The sequence below is a fragment of the Neofelis nebulosa genome, chromosome Y, assembly GCF_028018385.1.
Source record: "Neofelis nebulosa isolate mNeoNeb1 chromosome Y, mNeoNeb1.pri, whole genome shotgun sequence".
NCBI classification, from domain to species: Eukaryota; Metazoa; Chordata; class Mammalia; order Carnivora; family Felidae; genus Neofelis; species Neofelis nebulosa.
Genome location: NC_080801.1, coordinates 782,282 through 799,935, shown reverse-complemented (window position 1 = coordinate 799,935; position 17,654 = coordinate 782,282). Strand labels below are relative to the sequence as shown.

Sequence of the window (17,654 nt, the reverse complement as noted above, 5' to 3'; positions counted from 1 at the left end):
CTGGTTCACCAGAAACGTAGTCAGGGAGTTCAGGCACAAGAGCACCTAGCTCCAGGGGACCCAACAAAGGTGAGGTTTGTCTACCCATTACTGACAAGATCGCAATTCAAAGGAACTAGTGGAGGTGAAACAAATGGGAAATTTATTCAGAGACCGACACCAGAAATGCAGCAGACTCACATCAAAGTCTCTCTCTAACGTGCTGAAAATACTTCCAGGTTTATGTAAGGAAAATGTGGGACAAAAAGAGGTAGGCATACACAGGTGGTCACTAAGGTCAGGTTGGTCATTGTCTTGGGCTTGAGGGTGGAGTCTTATTGGCTCAGGCAGTCCTTATTGCTAGAGGAGTAGATTCAGTTCCCATCAGGTGATACTTTGCTCTCAGGATCCTGAATTAAGAGATAAGCTGAGGGTGGGGAGGGGGTGCCTGGGTGGCTAGGTTGACTAAGCATCCTACTTCAGTTCAGGTCATGATCTAATGGTTCATGGGTTCATGCCCCGCATTGGGCTCTGTGCTGACAGCTCAGAGCCTGGAGCCTGTTTCTGATTCTATGTCCCCTGCTATCCCTGCCCGTCCCCCCACTTGAGCTCTGTCTCCCTCTGTCTCAAAAATAAATAATCATAAAGAAGGAGAGAAGCTGGAAAGAAAAGGTTAATCAATTGGAAAGTTTAAGGTCAATATGGAGGTAATTGAAATCTTTCACCTTGGAGGAGTTGAGTTCAAGGCCTTCCTACACAGCCATCTTGAACCGAAACTAGAATAGGGTCCCTGTGAATCCTATTTTGATTGGGAAAAGTGTGGGAGAAATCCAAGGAAGGAGGCAATAAAAGAAAGGATTCTGCCAGTTCTGTGTACAAATCGACATAAACACCAGTACCTCCCCTGATTACAAGCGTGGCATGTACAGAGAAAGGCATAGTAAAGGCCTTCGAATTGGAAAAAGTAAAAATAAAAACTATCTCGATTGTTTTATTTATTTATTTTTCGATTTGTATTTTGGAAAGAGAGAATGAGCAGAGACGGGGAGAGAAAGAGACAGAGAGAAAGACAGAGAGAAAAGCTTAAGCAGGCTCCATGCTTAGCACAGAGCCCCACACGGGGCTCAATCCCCTGACCATGGGACCATGACCTGAGCTGCTGAACCCAGCAGTCTGGTAGTCAACTGATGGAGCCATCAAGGTGCCCTGAAAACTGCCGCAACTCTTAATTCATGGGGTTATCAGTATGAAACAAATTCTAAGGGGTATACATCAGTTTTCTAGAACTCAAACATAATTAAATAACCCCCAGAATACACGGTCAATATATACAACTCAGTTTTATTTGTACACATAAGCAATGAAAAATTAGAATATGAAATGCTTTTAAAGAACCATTTAATATCACACCAAACATTGAAATACTTACATTTAAATCTAACAGCCATGCACAGGATCTGTATGCTAAAAGCCACAGAAGGCTGATTGGATCAATCAAGGAAGATATAAATAAATGGAGAGATATGCCATATCTACCCATGGAAGCCTCGCTAGTAAGACGTCAATTATCAACTTGATGTAGAGATTCAACATAATCCCAGTCGAAATCCCAGGATTTTTTTGTGGATATCAGCAAGCTGATTCTAAAATGTGTGTGAAAAGACAAAGGAACTAGAACAGCCAAACAGCTCTGAAAAATAACCAAGTGGGAGAACTCATGCTGCACAATTTTAACACTCAGTATAATCCTCCCATAATCAAGGCAGTGTGATATTGAAGAAGGATGGAGACACAGGTCAAGAGATAGAACAGAGAATCCAGGAACTGACCCCATACACAAGCATCCTCACCCAACTTCTCATAATGACATGTAGCCAACCTAACAGAAAAAGGGATATAGTCTTTCATCAAGTGTTACTGGAACAATTAAGTGTTCGTATGCGATAGTAATCAATGAACTAAGTAATTAATTGTTTAATTAATTGGTTCATTGATTAATTAATTAAGAGAAACCCTGACCTAAATTCATAACTTATACAAAAATTCACTCAAATGGATCATAGATGTAAGTGTAAAGTACAAAATTATAAAACTTTCATAAGTAAGAAGGAGTGATGTTGATTCATTGAATCATTCAATAAAAACTTTTGGAGCATTTAGAGTGAGACAACACAGTCTACACCCGCAGGATCCACTACTGAACACAGGGAGGAAGGATTACTGTGATCTTGGTGCTTAATAGTCCAGTTGGGGAGACTGGCAAAGATAGTGGAAATAGAAACTATGGTAGAGAATAATGAATGGGGAAAAAAAGGAAATACATCTTGGAGAGGATATAAGAATTGGGGGAAGGGGTGTGAAATACTAGACAGGGTGAAATTCTAGACACAGAGGGTCCTGCTGAAGAAGGTGTCAGTTGAATAAATACCTCAAGGAAATGAGAGAACTACCTGCTGACAGGAGGGTGATCTAGGCAGAAGGACCCATGAATTCCCCAAGGCAGGAGTGTGAACGTGTGTACTGATGGGAAGCAAGGAGGCCAGTATAGACAGAGAAACGAGGATGAGAAGAAGGAGGAATAAAGAGGTGGAGGTTGTGGGTCAAGGAGGAGAAAAAGAGGATGAGGGAGAGAAGGATGTAAAGACTGCCAGCAATAGACAAGGTGAAGCCAAATCTGGTCATACCTGTTCCTCCGCCTCACATTACCCGCTGCAGTTCTTTTTATTTTTTAATTGACATTTACCAAACTGTGTTTGGACCACGAAAAGCTAATTCTCCTTGTAGCAACTAATTGAAGCAAGAAAATGGAACATGCTAAATGATCGATAGCAGTGTTTAAATAGGTTATGGCATGCCATGTGGCCTTTAAAATTCATAGCCCTGCAGAACATTTATGAGCTAGCGAAATGCTCATATCACTAGATGACCAGAAATGGGATTCACAGCTACATAGCTAATTTTGGTTAATGCATGTACATATACCTCTTCCCTGGCGATTATACCACAGTGTTAAAGATGCTTACCTCCAGGGGCGCCTGAATGGCTCAGTTGGTTAAGCATCTGGCTCTAGATTCCAGCTCAGTTATGATTCCACAGTGTGTGGGACCAAGCTGCATATTAGACTCTGCACTGACAGCGTGGAGCCTGCTTATGATTCTATCTCTGTCTCTCCTCCCATCCCTCACTCTTGCTCATCTCTCTCTCATTCTCTCTCTCTGCCAAAAATACATAAACATAAAAAAGGTGTTCAGATATGCTTATCTCCAGGTGTTTGACTTATGACTATTTTTCTTTCTTTTTTATTTTTAATTTTCTAACTTTTCTGCAATAAACTTTAAGACTACCATAATCATAAAATAACGTTTCAAATAAATGATTCAGTCTAGTATCATTTAAATAAATAAAGTGTTTCAATTTCATAAACTTATTAGGTACATTCAACATATCAAGGATAGTTTCAAATAGTCCAGTGTTAACGTTGCTAAGGTCTAGATTACAATGGGAGTCTAGGGATACCTGGGTAGCTGAGTCAGCTGAGTGTCCAACTTCTGCTCAGGTCATGATCTCACAATTTGTGAATACAAGCACCACACCAGACTCAGTGCTATCAGCATAAAACTAACTTTGGATCATCTGTCCCCTCTTTTTGCCCGTTCTCTGTTTGTGCTCTGTCTCAAAATAAACATTATTTTTTTTATTTTTTATTGTTTTAATTTATTTAATGTTGATCTATTTTTAAGAAAGAGTAAAAGCCGGGAGAGAGAGAGAGAGAGAGAGAGAGAGAGAGAGAGAGAGAGAGAGAGAGAGAGAGAGAGAGAGAATCCAAAATCTAAATCTGATTCCGGGCTCAAACTGACAGACTGTGAGATCATGATCTGACCTGAAGTCAGATGCTTGACCGATTGAGCCACACAGGAGTCCATGAAAACTGTGAGTTTATAAGATATTACATTTGTTTGAAAATCATATAATTGGCTTTACACCATATGCTATTGGCTTTAGGAAAGACTTTAGTGAACAGATTCATCAACCCACTTACTCTAATTAATATATTAACTTCCAAAATATCACCTTCAGTGGGTCTGCTCCAGGACCATATCATATTAAACGCGAACAAGCAAGCAAGCAAACAAACAAACAGACAGACAGAGAAACAAACAATACAAGAACTAGTAGCAAATCATGTCGCATAATGATCCATCCCACTGTCAAATTCTGTTACTATTTTTTTGGCCAAAGAGCTTATTTCAAAGGATTCTATTGTTTTCAATACAGATGAACTTCTGCAAATGGTTCAGCATATAGGTTTGAGGACATACTGAAAATGTAAAGGAAATACAGAATTTTATATTGTATAGCCTTAGGCCTCTAACTTCAATGAAACTCCAGAAGGAGAACATTATCAGCACCATGAATTCTTTCCCTGCGATCACTCCCCATTCCTGCTCCATCTCACTTCCCCAACATTATCAATATCCTGACTTTGAGCAACAGAGATTAAATTAGTCCATGTTTGAAATATATAAAAATATAATGGAATAATATGCATTTCTTTAGATCTGGCTTCTTCCGTTCAACATTATAAGGCTCATCGATGTTGTTTTGCATAGGTGTAACTCAGGGATTGGTACTTCCACGTTGTATTCCCTTACATGATTATTTAACAATTTGCTTATCCATTCCACTGTTGATTCACGTTTGGAATGTATGTTTCCATACTGTACTTATTATACGGAAGGCTGCTATGAACATTTCCCTTTTACTGTGCACAGCATGAAACATATCTACTACAGCATGTTAATGTTTAGTTAGCTGCCTTAGCCTTAAACCCTGGCTGTACATCAGAATCACCCTGATGTCTTGATGTCAGTTCCACAGATCATTCTAATTTGAGCTTGGGTTAATAACCACTAGGGTAGATGTTGAAATCCCAGACAAAAGGAGGAGATGAATCCAGTTTAAGGAATTCTCAATGGGTTCCTCTTTCTGGACAATAAAATGTAATGTAAAAATTATTTTGTGGCCATAATGAGATCACTTTCCTCCTCCTCCTCTTCCTCCTGCCCCTCCCCCCTCCTCCTCCTCCCCCCCTCCTCCCACTCCTCCTCCTCCCCCTCCTCCTCCTCCTCCTCCTCCTCCTCCTCCCCCTCCTCCTCCTCCTCCTCCTCCTCCTCCCCCTCCTCCTCCTCCTCCTTCTTGTTCTCCTTCTTCTTCTTCTTCTTCTTCTTCTTCTTCTTCTTCTTCTTCTTCTTCTTCATCTTTTTCTTCTTTTCTTCTTTTTTCATAAAGCTCCTACACAATAAGACTACCTATAGGCTTTTAGAGACTCTGCATGGCTTCCATAATATGTTCAACTATCCCCAAATTCTCAAAGGAAACGTCTTTAGACATTTTTTAAATATATGTGTTCCATGATATGGCACACTTGAGTGGGAGATTAGGGTATCAAATATCTAGACATATCCTAGTTTGGTATCCCAGCTCCATAAATACTGAGACTGGAAAAGGCAAGAGTTAATTTTCCATGGTCCAGATAAAGACAGAATTAAGTGAGATCTCCTTAGTAGTAACTGTTACAACTGAAAATTTAGTTGGTGGTCTTTAATTTTCTAGTTTCCTGAAACTGCTTTTTGGATTCATGCCCAGAATCTGTCTTGATGAATATATGTCAGAGAATGAAAGCCAAAAACGAACAATGTGACTCTAGAAAGTACTGCAACAGTTAACATTGAGGTATCACAAAACTCTGAAAACACGTTCTTCAAGTTCAGACTCCAATATGAACTGAGAGGTAGGAGAAAACGGAGGTCATGCTATAACTCTTTTGTGAAACGTGAAGATATGTGCAGTAACTTATTATTTTTGTGAAGTTAGGTAATTGCCTCTGGATTGTGATGTAAATGCTGTTTCCGGTTGCACTTGAATCCGAAAATTCCTTCAGCAGACTCCCCTCCCACCTGATTTGACGTTGACTCAACCACTTCACCAAGAAAGATTTCTAAACTTTGACCATGTTTGAGTGTTTATAAAAGTTTCTAGAAGCATGGAAGACCTCATCCTTGCCTTCAAGAAACTTATAATATTTGAGGGTAGGAAAAACCCAAACACCATACAAAGCACAGTAAGACTTCAAGGTCAAGTTTCATGTATCAGGAGAAGTCCACTGAGCTGAGTTGATCAGTAACGGCATCTCAGAGGCATAGCACAAAGAATCTTAAAGGATGACCAAATTTCTAGCTGGCAGGCAGAAAGGAGAAGGACAAAGGAAACAAAAACAAATGTGTGGGGGAAAAAAGGAGGGGCAGGCATTCCAAGAACAGTGAGAACAACCATGTTGGAGTTTGAGATTCTTCTACAACAGTGGCCATTAAGTATTTTTGACGACGACAAAGACTGGGTAGAAGATGAGGTACCTACATAACCCATCAATTCCATCATCTTATGTCAGGAGGTCTTGTTGACAGCAAAGAATTGGAGACGATCATTTAGAACCTCTAGATGGTAATAACAAAGCAATTTGGTAGAAACAAAACAAAGAAAAGTTATAATTCTAAGCAAACTTCTGTAAGTGTGTGAATTAATATCCAATCAATAAACAATTGAAATCCATGACCAACTTAAGACCCCTCTTGTGTTTCTCTGTTAATGGGACATTGTCTTCAGTTGCTCAAGTGGGAAAGAGACTCCTTGTCAGTCGTCCCCTCCTCAACGTCTTTCCCGTGATCCATTCAGCAGCAGAGGTTCTCAACTCCACCTCCAACGTATGCCAAGCCAGCTAGTTTCTCACCACCTTCTGCCTAATCTCCGTTTTCGTTCTTAGCCTCCTGCTGCCTTTCCCTCCCCACCAAAATCCCAGTTCATTCTTTTCACTGCATCAGGAATGGAATCCAAAAATCCTGAATCTGAGCAGTTCATTCCTCTGCTTAAAACAACCCTCTAATCTCCACTGTACTCAAAATGACACATAGAATCTGTATCGTGACCACCAGATGTTGGCAGTCCTGCCTCATCACCCCTCTAATGCCATCTTTCCTCATTCTCCTTTCATTAGGTGATTGGGACCGTCTCTTCTCCTGGTTTCTCAAATTAGACCCACGTAGGTTCCGCTTAGGATGCATTTTGGGTTCGCTAGTTTCCTTACAGTTCTTGCTATGGGTCCAAGTTTGAATAAAGGACTTTTCTCCCCAAGAAACCGTTGTTGGCCTATCCTCTAATCGAGATTTTGTGCCCTGTGTCATTCCTTCTCATAACATTTAGTCTTTTATTTAACAGCATTTGCCACAAGTTGTGATTACACATGTACCTTTTGTAGCTGAGGTTTGAAACATCCTGAATATATGGAGCGTGCATGTTTGATCACTGTGTACTTGAACCTAATAGCACCTGACACCTAAGGTGCTCAATATGTATATCCACAGTGCCTGAAATAGGGGACTTTTAAGTATCTCCCGGTGTGCTGGACTGCAATATACATTCAAGTCTTTAATAATCTCTACCACCAAATTTAGTATTCATATACAAAAAAGGGAAGGGTCACCTCCTCGAGAATAGGAAAAACAGTTTGCCTCATTGATAGCTTCTACGGTGTAGCTTACATTTTGACCTACAAAAGACCCCACCCTGGAGATACAGTGTGCATGGATGTCGTGACAACTATGAGGAAATCAAAACAAAATACAGTGTTTATTGAGTGTAATGTGCCAGGATTTTTTCCACACGTTTTACAGCATTACCAATAACCTCACAACTATACTGAACATAGGCGGTATACTTCCCCTTTACAAATTGGAAAAGCAAACTCTGCATTTGCCTACAATCTAAGATCTGGCTGGTAGAAGAAATTGATGGGGCCAGGTAATTGAAAAAATCCACAATTTTGTCCAAGGTAACCTCTGGGAAATCAGAAAATGAGCGGCTTTCATAAGTGCAGCTGCCCAGCGCCTTTCGGGGGAGCCGTCTGTGTGGAGCCGGGGCTTTGGCGCCATCACATCTCCAGGATCTCACTACCAGGAGAAACCCCCATTGTTGGGAAGGGCGAGAACATCCATCCATGGTAACTTAAGGTGTTTTAACCCCTGTCAAGATAGTGCAAACCTCCAATGACTTCATTCGGTACTTCAAGGAGCAAATCAAAGCACACCTCGTGGGATTTTCAAAAATCACTCTGAGATGAGAAATCAAACAAGGAAAGTCATAGCAACACAAAGCAAGTAACACTTTCCAAAACACACCTCCAGAAGGGCCAGGCCATGGAGAGGGGATGAGCCCACTTTAATGTAGCAGTGCTCTCAGGTGCAGAGCACATAAAACAAAACAAAACAAAACACAACAACAACAACAACAACAACAACAACAATAACAACAAAAACGTTAAAACACATAAGGAATAGAAAACTATCCACAATGATGAAACGGAAGAATTCCCCTCAGAAGAAATTCCAGGAGAAGTGACCGTTAAAGAATTGACCCAAATAGATAAAAGCAGTATAACAGCAAAAATTTAGAATAATTGTATAAGATTAATCACTGGGCTTGAAAAAAGGCATAGAAGACAACAGAGAATTTAGTATAGCAGTGATAAAAGAACTAAAACATAGCCATGGTTAATTAAAAAGGCAATGACATAGGGATTGATTTAATCACTGATACAAAAACAGATAAGCTGGAAACTTGGATGTCTATCACTGAAGTTAATAGTTATGCGATCGTAGCAATAGCTAATTCTAAAAAACTATTAAATAACGAAAAGCAGAAAGCTAAAATATGTCAAGGTTTAAATACATAGCATGAGCCGTGCAGCTGTATAGTTTTTAAAAATTCTAGGATATCAAATAATATTATGTGATAGCCATTGTAACACATGCAAAGTTCACCATTTCTACCTTTGCTCTTCTACATGTGGAGTAATACGCTATTGGGCCTTATAGAATATCTGAAAAAATGAATACTAAAAATTAAAAATATTCTTGAAAGTATATGTTGTTAGTGAGTTTGTCATGTCAAACAAAGTTATAAATAGGTGTTATTTCCAAACCCTATTCACGTGCACTCTTATTATGGCTAGAGTCCATAAAAAGTTATTGCACAATTGCGATAAACATGATTACCAGTGCAATCTATTTTTTTTAATTCCATTTGTTCATTTATTTGAAAGCCAGAATAGAGCATAGAGAATGTACCCTGTAGGTTCTGCATTCTCTCCTTGATTCCAAATGTCTTATTTAGGATGCTACCATAAAGACGGTAAAACAATATTATCTGTACCATGAACGTGTAAAATTTGGTACACCTCACTAGTATTACAATTTTACTGATTAGCATATGTGTTTACAAATACACAGGTGTGCACTGGGTGAAGTTAGATGTTTCATGCTCCTATCCATAACATGAGGAATCCAATATATTTTAAAGAGTTAGATTCCAGTTACCAATTCTAATGTGGGATTACATGCACAGTTCTTGCTTATTTCTCACTTATTGTGCAATTATGAAGTAAACATAGAGCCCAAAGAGTAAATTCTTTTTATCTACACTTAACTGAACATATATCACTGAAAGTCAAACTTTGGCCTTTCAAAGATGACATGAGACTGAACGCGGAAAACCCAAAAGACTGCATGAAAACGCTGCTAGATCTGATACATGAATTGACCAAACTCAGAGGATACAAAATCAGTGTAAAGAAACTGGTTGCATTTCTATACACCAATAAGGAAGCAACAGAAAGAGAAGTCAAGAAATTAATGCCAGTTACAATTTCACCAAGAACCCTAAAATACCTAGCAAGAAACCTAACCAAAGATGTAAAAGATCTGTACGGTGAAAAGTATAGAAAATGTATGAAGGAAAATGATGAAGACACAACAAAATCAGGGAAAAAAAAGCAATCCATGCCTATAGAGTGGAAGAATGAATAGTGTTAAAATGTCAATACTACCCAAAGCAATCTACACATTTAATGCAATACCAATCAAAATTGTACCAACATTCTTCTCCAGACTAGAGCAAGCAATCTGAAAGTTTTCACGGAACAACCAAAGAACCTGAGTACTCAAACTTATGTTGAAAAAAGAAAGCCAAAGTGGGAGGCAGCCCAGACTCTAGCCTCTCCTACGAAGCTGTAATCATCAAGATAGTATGACATTGGCACAAAAGCAGGCACATTAACCAATGAAACAGAATAGAGAACCCAGAAGGGGCGCCACAAATGTATGGTGAACTAATCTTTGACAAAGCTGGAAAGAGAATCCAATGGATAGAAGACAGTCTCTTTACAAATGGTGCTGGGAGAACTGAACAGCAACATGATGAAAGAATCAACTAGATGACTTTCTTTTTTTTTTTTTTTTTTAATTTTTTTTTCACCATTTTTAATTTATTTTTGGGACAGAGAGAGACAGCATGAACGGGGGAGGGGCAGAGAGAGAGGGAGACACAGAATCGGAAACAGGCTCCAGGCTCCGAGCCATCAGCCCAGAGCCTGACGCGGGGCTCGAACTCACGGACCGCGAGATCGTGACCTGGCTGAAGTCGGACGCTTAACCGACTGCGCCACCCAGGCGCCCCTAGATGATGACTTTCTTACAACGTGCACAAAAATAAATGCAAAATGGATGAAAGACTTAAATGTGAGACAGGAAACCTTCAAAACACTAGAAAAGAAAAGAGGAAAAAAAAAACCCTTTGACCTCAACTGCAACAATTTCTTCCTTGACATGTCTCAAAAGCCAAGGGAATGAAAAGCAAAAATGAATTTTCAGGACCTGGTCTACATAAAAATCTTCTGCACTGCAAAGGAAACAATCAGCCAAATTAAAAGACAACTGATGGAAGGAGTGAAGATATTTGCGAATGACATATTGGTAAAGGGTTAGTGTACAAAATGTATCAAGAACTTACCCAAGTCACACCTGGAAAATGTAATACAGTGAAAAAATGGGCAGAAGACATGAATAGACACTTTTCCAAAGGAGACATCTAGATGGCCCACAGACATATGGAAAGATGCTCAACATCACTTATCATCAGGAAAATACAAATCAAAGCCACACTGAGATACCACCTCACACTAGTCAGTGTGGCCAAAATGAGCAACTCAGGAAACCACAGATGCTGGTGAGGATATGGAGAAAGAGTAACCCTCTCTCACTGTAGGTGGGAAAGGAAACTGGTGCACCACTGTAAGCATGAAACCTACAGACAGCACACTGACTCTAAACGCGTATCTTTCCATAATAACACTGAATTTCAATGGACTAAATGCCCTCACCAAAAAACATAGCATATCAGAATGGATAGAAAAAACAAAAACAAAAAGACAAAACAAGACCCATCTCTTTGCTGTCTACAAGAGACTGATTTTAGACATGAGGACACCTTCAGATTGAAAGGGAGGGGATGGAGAACTATCTATCATGCTACTGGAGGTCAAAAGAAACCTGGAGTCGCCAACTTATATCATACAAAGTAGAGTTTAAATTAAAGGCTGTAACAAGAGATGATGGAGGGCTTTCTATATTAATTTCAGGGTCTCTCCATCAGGAAGAGCTGAACATTTAAATGTCTACACACCAAATTCGGAGACACACAAATATATAAAACAATTAATTAAAAACATACAGAACCTTGTTGATAAGAATGTGGTAATTGCAGGGACATTAATAAATCACAGAAATAAAGATGGCAAATCTCCAAAAGCATGGAGATTAAAAAACATCCCACTAACGAAAAAATGGGTCAACCAGGCAATTTGAGAAGAAATTAAAAGATATAAGGAAACAAATGAAAATGAAATACAACAATGCAAACTCTTCGGGATGCAGCAAGGGCAGTCCTGACAGGGAACAACAAACAAAACTAAACAAAATAAAACACCAACAAAAACAACAAGAAACATTGCTATCCAGGCCTATATCAAAAACAAGAAAAGTCCCCAATACAAAATCTAACAGCACACCTAATGGAACCACAAGCAGAACAGCAAAGACACCCCAAACCGAGCAGAAGAAGAGGAATAATAAAGATCAGAGCAGAAATAAACAATATGGAGTCTAAAAGAAAACAGTAGAGCACATCAATGAAACCAAGAGTCGTGTTTTTGAGAAAATACACACAAGTGATAAACATCTAGCCTGGCTTCTCAAAAAGAAAGGAGAGGGGACCCAAATAGGTTAAATCGCAAATGAAAATGGATTTATTACAACGAATCCCTCAGAAATTCAAGCAATCATCAGGAAACACTATAAAATCTTCTACGACAAGAAACCTGACAACCTGGAAGAAATGGACAAACGCCTCCATACCCACACACTTCCAAAACTCAAACGGAAGAAATAGAAAATGTGAACGCACCCATAACTAGTGAGGAAATTGAATCAGTTATCAAAAATCTCCCAATATATAAGAGTCCTGGACCAGGTGGCTTCCCTGGCGAATTCTAGCAGACATTTAAAGCAGAGATAATAGCTATCCTTCCCAAGCTGTTCCAAAAAATGGAAATGAAAGGATACTTCCAGACTCATTTTATGAAGCCAGCACTACTTTGATTCCCAAACCAGACAGAGACACAGAAAAAAAGGAGAATTACGGGCCAATATCCCTGATGAATAGGGGTGCAAAAATTCTCAACAAGATACTAGCAAATCACATTCAAAAGCATATAGAAAGTATTATGCAACACAATCAAGTTGGATTCATTCCTGGCCTGCAGGGCTAGTGCCATATTCACAAATCAATCATTGCGCTACATCACATTAATGAAAGAAAAGATAAGAACCATAGTCCACTGTCAATAGGTGCAGAAAAAAGTATATGAGAAAATACAGCTTCTATACTTAATACAAACCCTCAAGAAAGTTGGGATAGAAGGAATCTACTTTAAACATCATAAAAGCCATTTATGAGAAGCCCACAGTAAATATCGTCCTCAATGGGGAAATACTGAGAGCATTCCCCGTGAGATCAGGAACAAGACAGACATGTCCACTCTCACCCCGGTTGTTGAACATAGTGTGGGAAGTCTTAGCATCAGTAATCAGACAGTAAATGAAATTAAAGGTATCATCACTTGCAAAGATGAAGTCAAACTTCCACTTTTTGCAGATGGCATGACACTATACATGGAAACTCCTACAGACTCCATCAAAAGTACTCTAGCGCTGATGCATGAATTTAGCAATGTTGCAGGGTACAAAATCAATGTATAAAAATTGTTTGTGTTTTATACACCAATTGTGAAGCAACAGAAAGAGAAATAAAGAAAAGAAACACACTGACAATGCACCAAGAGTCATAAAATACATATGAATAAACCTAACCAAATTTGTAAAAGATCTGTATGCTGAAAACCATAGAAAGCTTGTGAAGGACATTGAAGAAGATACAGAGAAAGCGAAAAACTTTCCATGCTCGTGGATTGGAAGAATAAATATTGGCGACATGTCAATACGACCCAACGCAGTCCTCACATTATATGCAGTCCCAATCACATTGCACCAGCATTCTTCTCCAAGCTGGAACAAGCAATCACAAAATGTGTATGGAAACACAAAAGACCCTGAATAGCCAAAGTAATACTGAAGAAGAAAACCAAAGTGAGAGGCCCCACAATGCCAGACTTTAGCCACTACCGCAAACCTATAACCATGAAGACAGCATGGTATTGGCACAGAAACAAATACATCGACTTAATGGCATAGAACAGAGACCCCAGAATTGGACCCACATACGTATGGCCAACTAATCTTTGACAGAGCAGGAGAGAATATCCAATGGAAAAAAGGACAGCATCCATTTAACAAATGGTGCTGAGAGAAGTGGACAGCAACACGCAGAAGAATGAAACTCGACCACTTTCTTACACCACTCACAAAAATAAACTCACAATGGATGAAGGACGTGAATGTGAGACAGGAAACCATCAAACCCTTGAGGAGAAAGCAGGAAAAATCGTCTTTGACCTCACCGTCAGCAAGTTCTTACTTGACACATCTCCAAAGGCAAGGGAACTAAAAGCAAAAATGAACCATCAGGACCTCATCGAAATAAAAATCTCCTCCACAGGGAAGGAAACAATCAACAAAACTAAAAGGCAACTGACGGAATGGGAAAAGATGGGTGCAAAAGACATACTGGATAATTGGCTAGTATCCAAAACCTATCAAAAGAACTCACCAACTCCACACCCGGGAAACAAAGAATCCAGGGAAGAAACGGGCAGAAGACTTGAACAGACACTGTTCTAAAAAAGACATCCAGATTGTCAAGAGACACATGAAAAGATGCTCAACAGCACTCCTCGTCGGGGAAATCCAAATCAAAACCGCACTGAGATACCACCTCATGGCAGTCAGAGTGGCTACAGTGAGCAAATTAGAAGACTATAGATGCTGGTGAGGATGTGGAGGAACAGGAACCCTCTTGCACTGTTGGTGGGAATGCAACCTGGTGCAGCCGCTCTGGAAACCAGTGTGGAGGTTCCTCAAATCGTTAAAAATAGATCTACCCGAAGACCCAGCAATAGCACTGCTAGGAATTTACCCAAGGGGTACAGGAGTGCTGAGACATAGGGGCACATGTACTCCAATGTTTATAGCACTACTTTCAACAACAGCCAAACTATGGAAAGAGCCTAGCTGTCCATCAACTGACAAGTGGATAAAGAAGTTGTGGTTTATGTATATACAATGGAATACTACTTGGCCATGAGAAAGAATGAAACCCGGCCATTTGTGGCAACGTGGATGGAACTGGGGGGTATGATGCTACGTGAAATAAGTCAGGCAGAGAAAGACAGATACCATATGTTTTCATCCATGTGTGGATCCTGAGAAACTTAGCAGAAGACCATGGGTGAGGTGATGGGGGGAAAATGTTATAGAGAGGGAGGGAGGCAAACCATAAGAGACTCTTCAATACTGATAACAGACTGAGGGTTGATGTGGGGTTGGGGAGAGGGGAAAGTGGGTGACGGGCATTGAGGAGGGCCCCTGTTGGGATGAACACTGGGTGTTGCGTGGAAACCAATTTGAAAATAAATTACATTTAATGAAAAAGGAAATCCAGGGGTTGCTCTTACTGAATATGAGGATAGCTTTCCATTTTCAGCACTTTATGAGCGTGAGGTAGTAGTAGCTTAAGCTGCGTAGATGAAAGTTTTGTTTGTGTGTTTAAGAAAAGGAGTTGAATAAAGACAGAGGCCTGTCACATGTATCACGTTGACCTTGGCAAGTTTCTCTTCTTTTTTTTTTTTCAACGTTTTTTTTTTTTATTTATTTTTGGGACAGAGAGAGACAGAGCATGAACGGGGGAGGGGCAGAGAGAGAGGGAGACACAGAATCGGAAATAGGCTCCAGGCTCCCAGCCATCAGCCCAGAGCCTGACGCGGGTCTCGAACTCACGGACCGCGAGATCGTGACCTGGCTGAAGTCGGACGCTCAACCGACTGCGCCACCCAGGCGCCCCAAGTTTCTCTTCTAATTGTTACCGTGACTTATCACTCTTAGTGATTCACATAGTTTGGAGTCAACCTCTCATGCGGAAGTGGATTTCAATTGATCGTGGTAGGTGGTCCTTGTAGTATTTTGTGAATGAATTATGTGGTGATGATGGATGGACTATGCTGGTTGCTTTCAAAAGCACTTACACGGACGGTGTAACACATGTTCTACCCTTGGAATCCCATACGGTCTCTTACTACCTTGTGTATGACTTACCTGAAATATCATGATTTGGTAGGTAGTGAATAGGTTTTAGTGGCACTGAATGCCCTACTGGCCACTCACACAGAATTCGTTGATGCTTTGCTCTTAAGCACACAACGACTCGGTCTTCCCTAAGCTGCATGAAAGTGAGCATGGATACTAACTAGGCCAACTGTTTGCTGCTGCTGTGAAGAACAGCTTCGTGAACTGTGAGCTGTAGCAACACAGGTATGGAACCCTAAGCAAGGAACAGTATATCGGTGTTCTTTGAAAGGGTAGAGTAGTTATTTCAATTTGGCTTTCAGTGCGTTGCATGACAAGGCATTTAATTAGCTAAAACCCTCATAGAGTCATGTTTGATTGCAAGTTGTGTGTACTCTCCACCGCTAAGTGTCATTTCATGTTAGATGGAATTAATGGAGGCTGAAGCACCCGTGCATTCACCTCTAGGACAACCCTCTTGAACTCGTGAAGAATTATGGGCCTTCTCAGGTAAGATTACGTGCAGGTCTTTCTCAAGGGCATAATCTGAAACACAGCCAAACCTAAAGCAGCTTTGGGCAGCCCACCTTGATAAGATATGCAGACATTGTGACCTCACAAAGCGCCTGGTCTCCTAGCAACTGCGGTGTAACTCTCACAGCCTGCCTCCTGATTTGGCTTCATGGTAGGAAATTCATTAGGGTCCTGAGGCGGCCGCGAAACCTGGCAAGTGCGGCGGCCCCTAGCGGCCTCACATCCTGAGCAGCATGAAGAGGCAGAGGCGCTGGCCCCTGGCGGCCCTGGCCCCAGCCGCTGGGGGAGGAGCCTCTAGCGCTGCAGGAGGGGCCGCGCTGGAGCCGCCTGAGGAGAGGGTGGTGTACATGCGGTGGCAACCGTCCAACTGTCGCCGGCACACAGCACCAAGGCGCTGATCTACGCTCTCAAGCTATTCCTGCCCCATAGCACGGAGTTCAGGAGCTCCGACGCGGAGCTCTGGAGCTACCTCTGCCGCCTCAAGCACCAGTTCTCCCCCCACATCCTGTGCAGCAAGGACGTCTATGGCTACCTCCCTCCTGACCCTGGCCCCGGACCCCCGGCACCAGCCCCCCGAGGCCCACCTCCAGACGCGCCCGCCAGCTGCCAGGCAGAGGCGCCACGGAGCCCGGACGGTGGCGGTCGGCCAGAGGAAGGTGCCGCCCCCGCCTCCGCCGTCCCGCGAGGATAGCAGCTCCCGCAAACCCGCGGCCTCCTGGCCCTACTCCGGGGTCCGCACCCTGGAGGAGAGTGGGAGGGCGGCCACCCCGACGTTGACCACCTTCCCCACCATCCGCGTAGTAGGCGACATGTGGGTCGAGAGCAGCCTGCCAGAAGCGCTACGCCAGGCGCGCCAAGTCCTGGGAGTGAACCTGGAACCCGTGGTGAGACGCCGCCGCTTCCCAGTGCCTGGGCGTGAGATGCGGGCCACCGCCGCACGACCTCTAAGCCCCAGGACGGGTTGTGCCTGGAGGGATGAACCAGGGACAGCCGGGACCGCGTCCTCTAGTGCACTTTACAGGAGAAGAAGCACAAGACGGTCCCGGCCAGCGCCCCCGGGATGCGGCGCCGCCTTCTGGGACTCCGGGGCAGCTGTGCCCCTCTGCTGCCTCCCAGCACCAGGTCTGCGGAGGGAGGAGACCCCTGGACCGCAAGGGAGGTCCCCTTTCTTCCTAACCCCAGATTGAGATGTCTCCAGGACTGTAGGGGCAGATCCATGTTCTCTCTCGTTCCCTCATTGGTCTGAAGTCGTCAGAAGAAGCCATTCCACCCCCACCCACTCCAAAGGAAGTTGGTTCCATGCTTGTGTAATAAAGCTAGAATTCCCTTGCTGTTCACCCACCTCTGGCTCCTCCCGCCTCATTTTCTTTCTTTGTTTCCTTTTTTGACTGCCACTCTTTCTGGACGAAAGATCGAATATGTGTGGAAAGTTGTTGCAATAGTTGGTATTCTCAATAC

The 17,654-nt window shown here is 42.0% G+C and overlaps 1 pseudogene; it reads left to right on the top strand.

Moving 5' to 3' along the window:
- The first annotated feature begins 16,402 nt into the window (after window positions 1-16,402).
- On the top strand, window positions 16,403-17,448 carry LOC131503512 (coiled-coil domain-containing protein 71L-like; annotated as a pseudogene).
- Window positions 17,449-17,654: the final 206 nt, after the last annotated feature.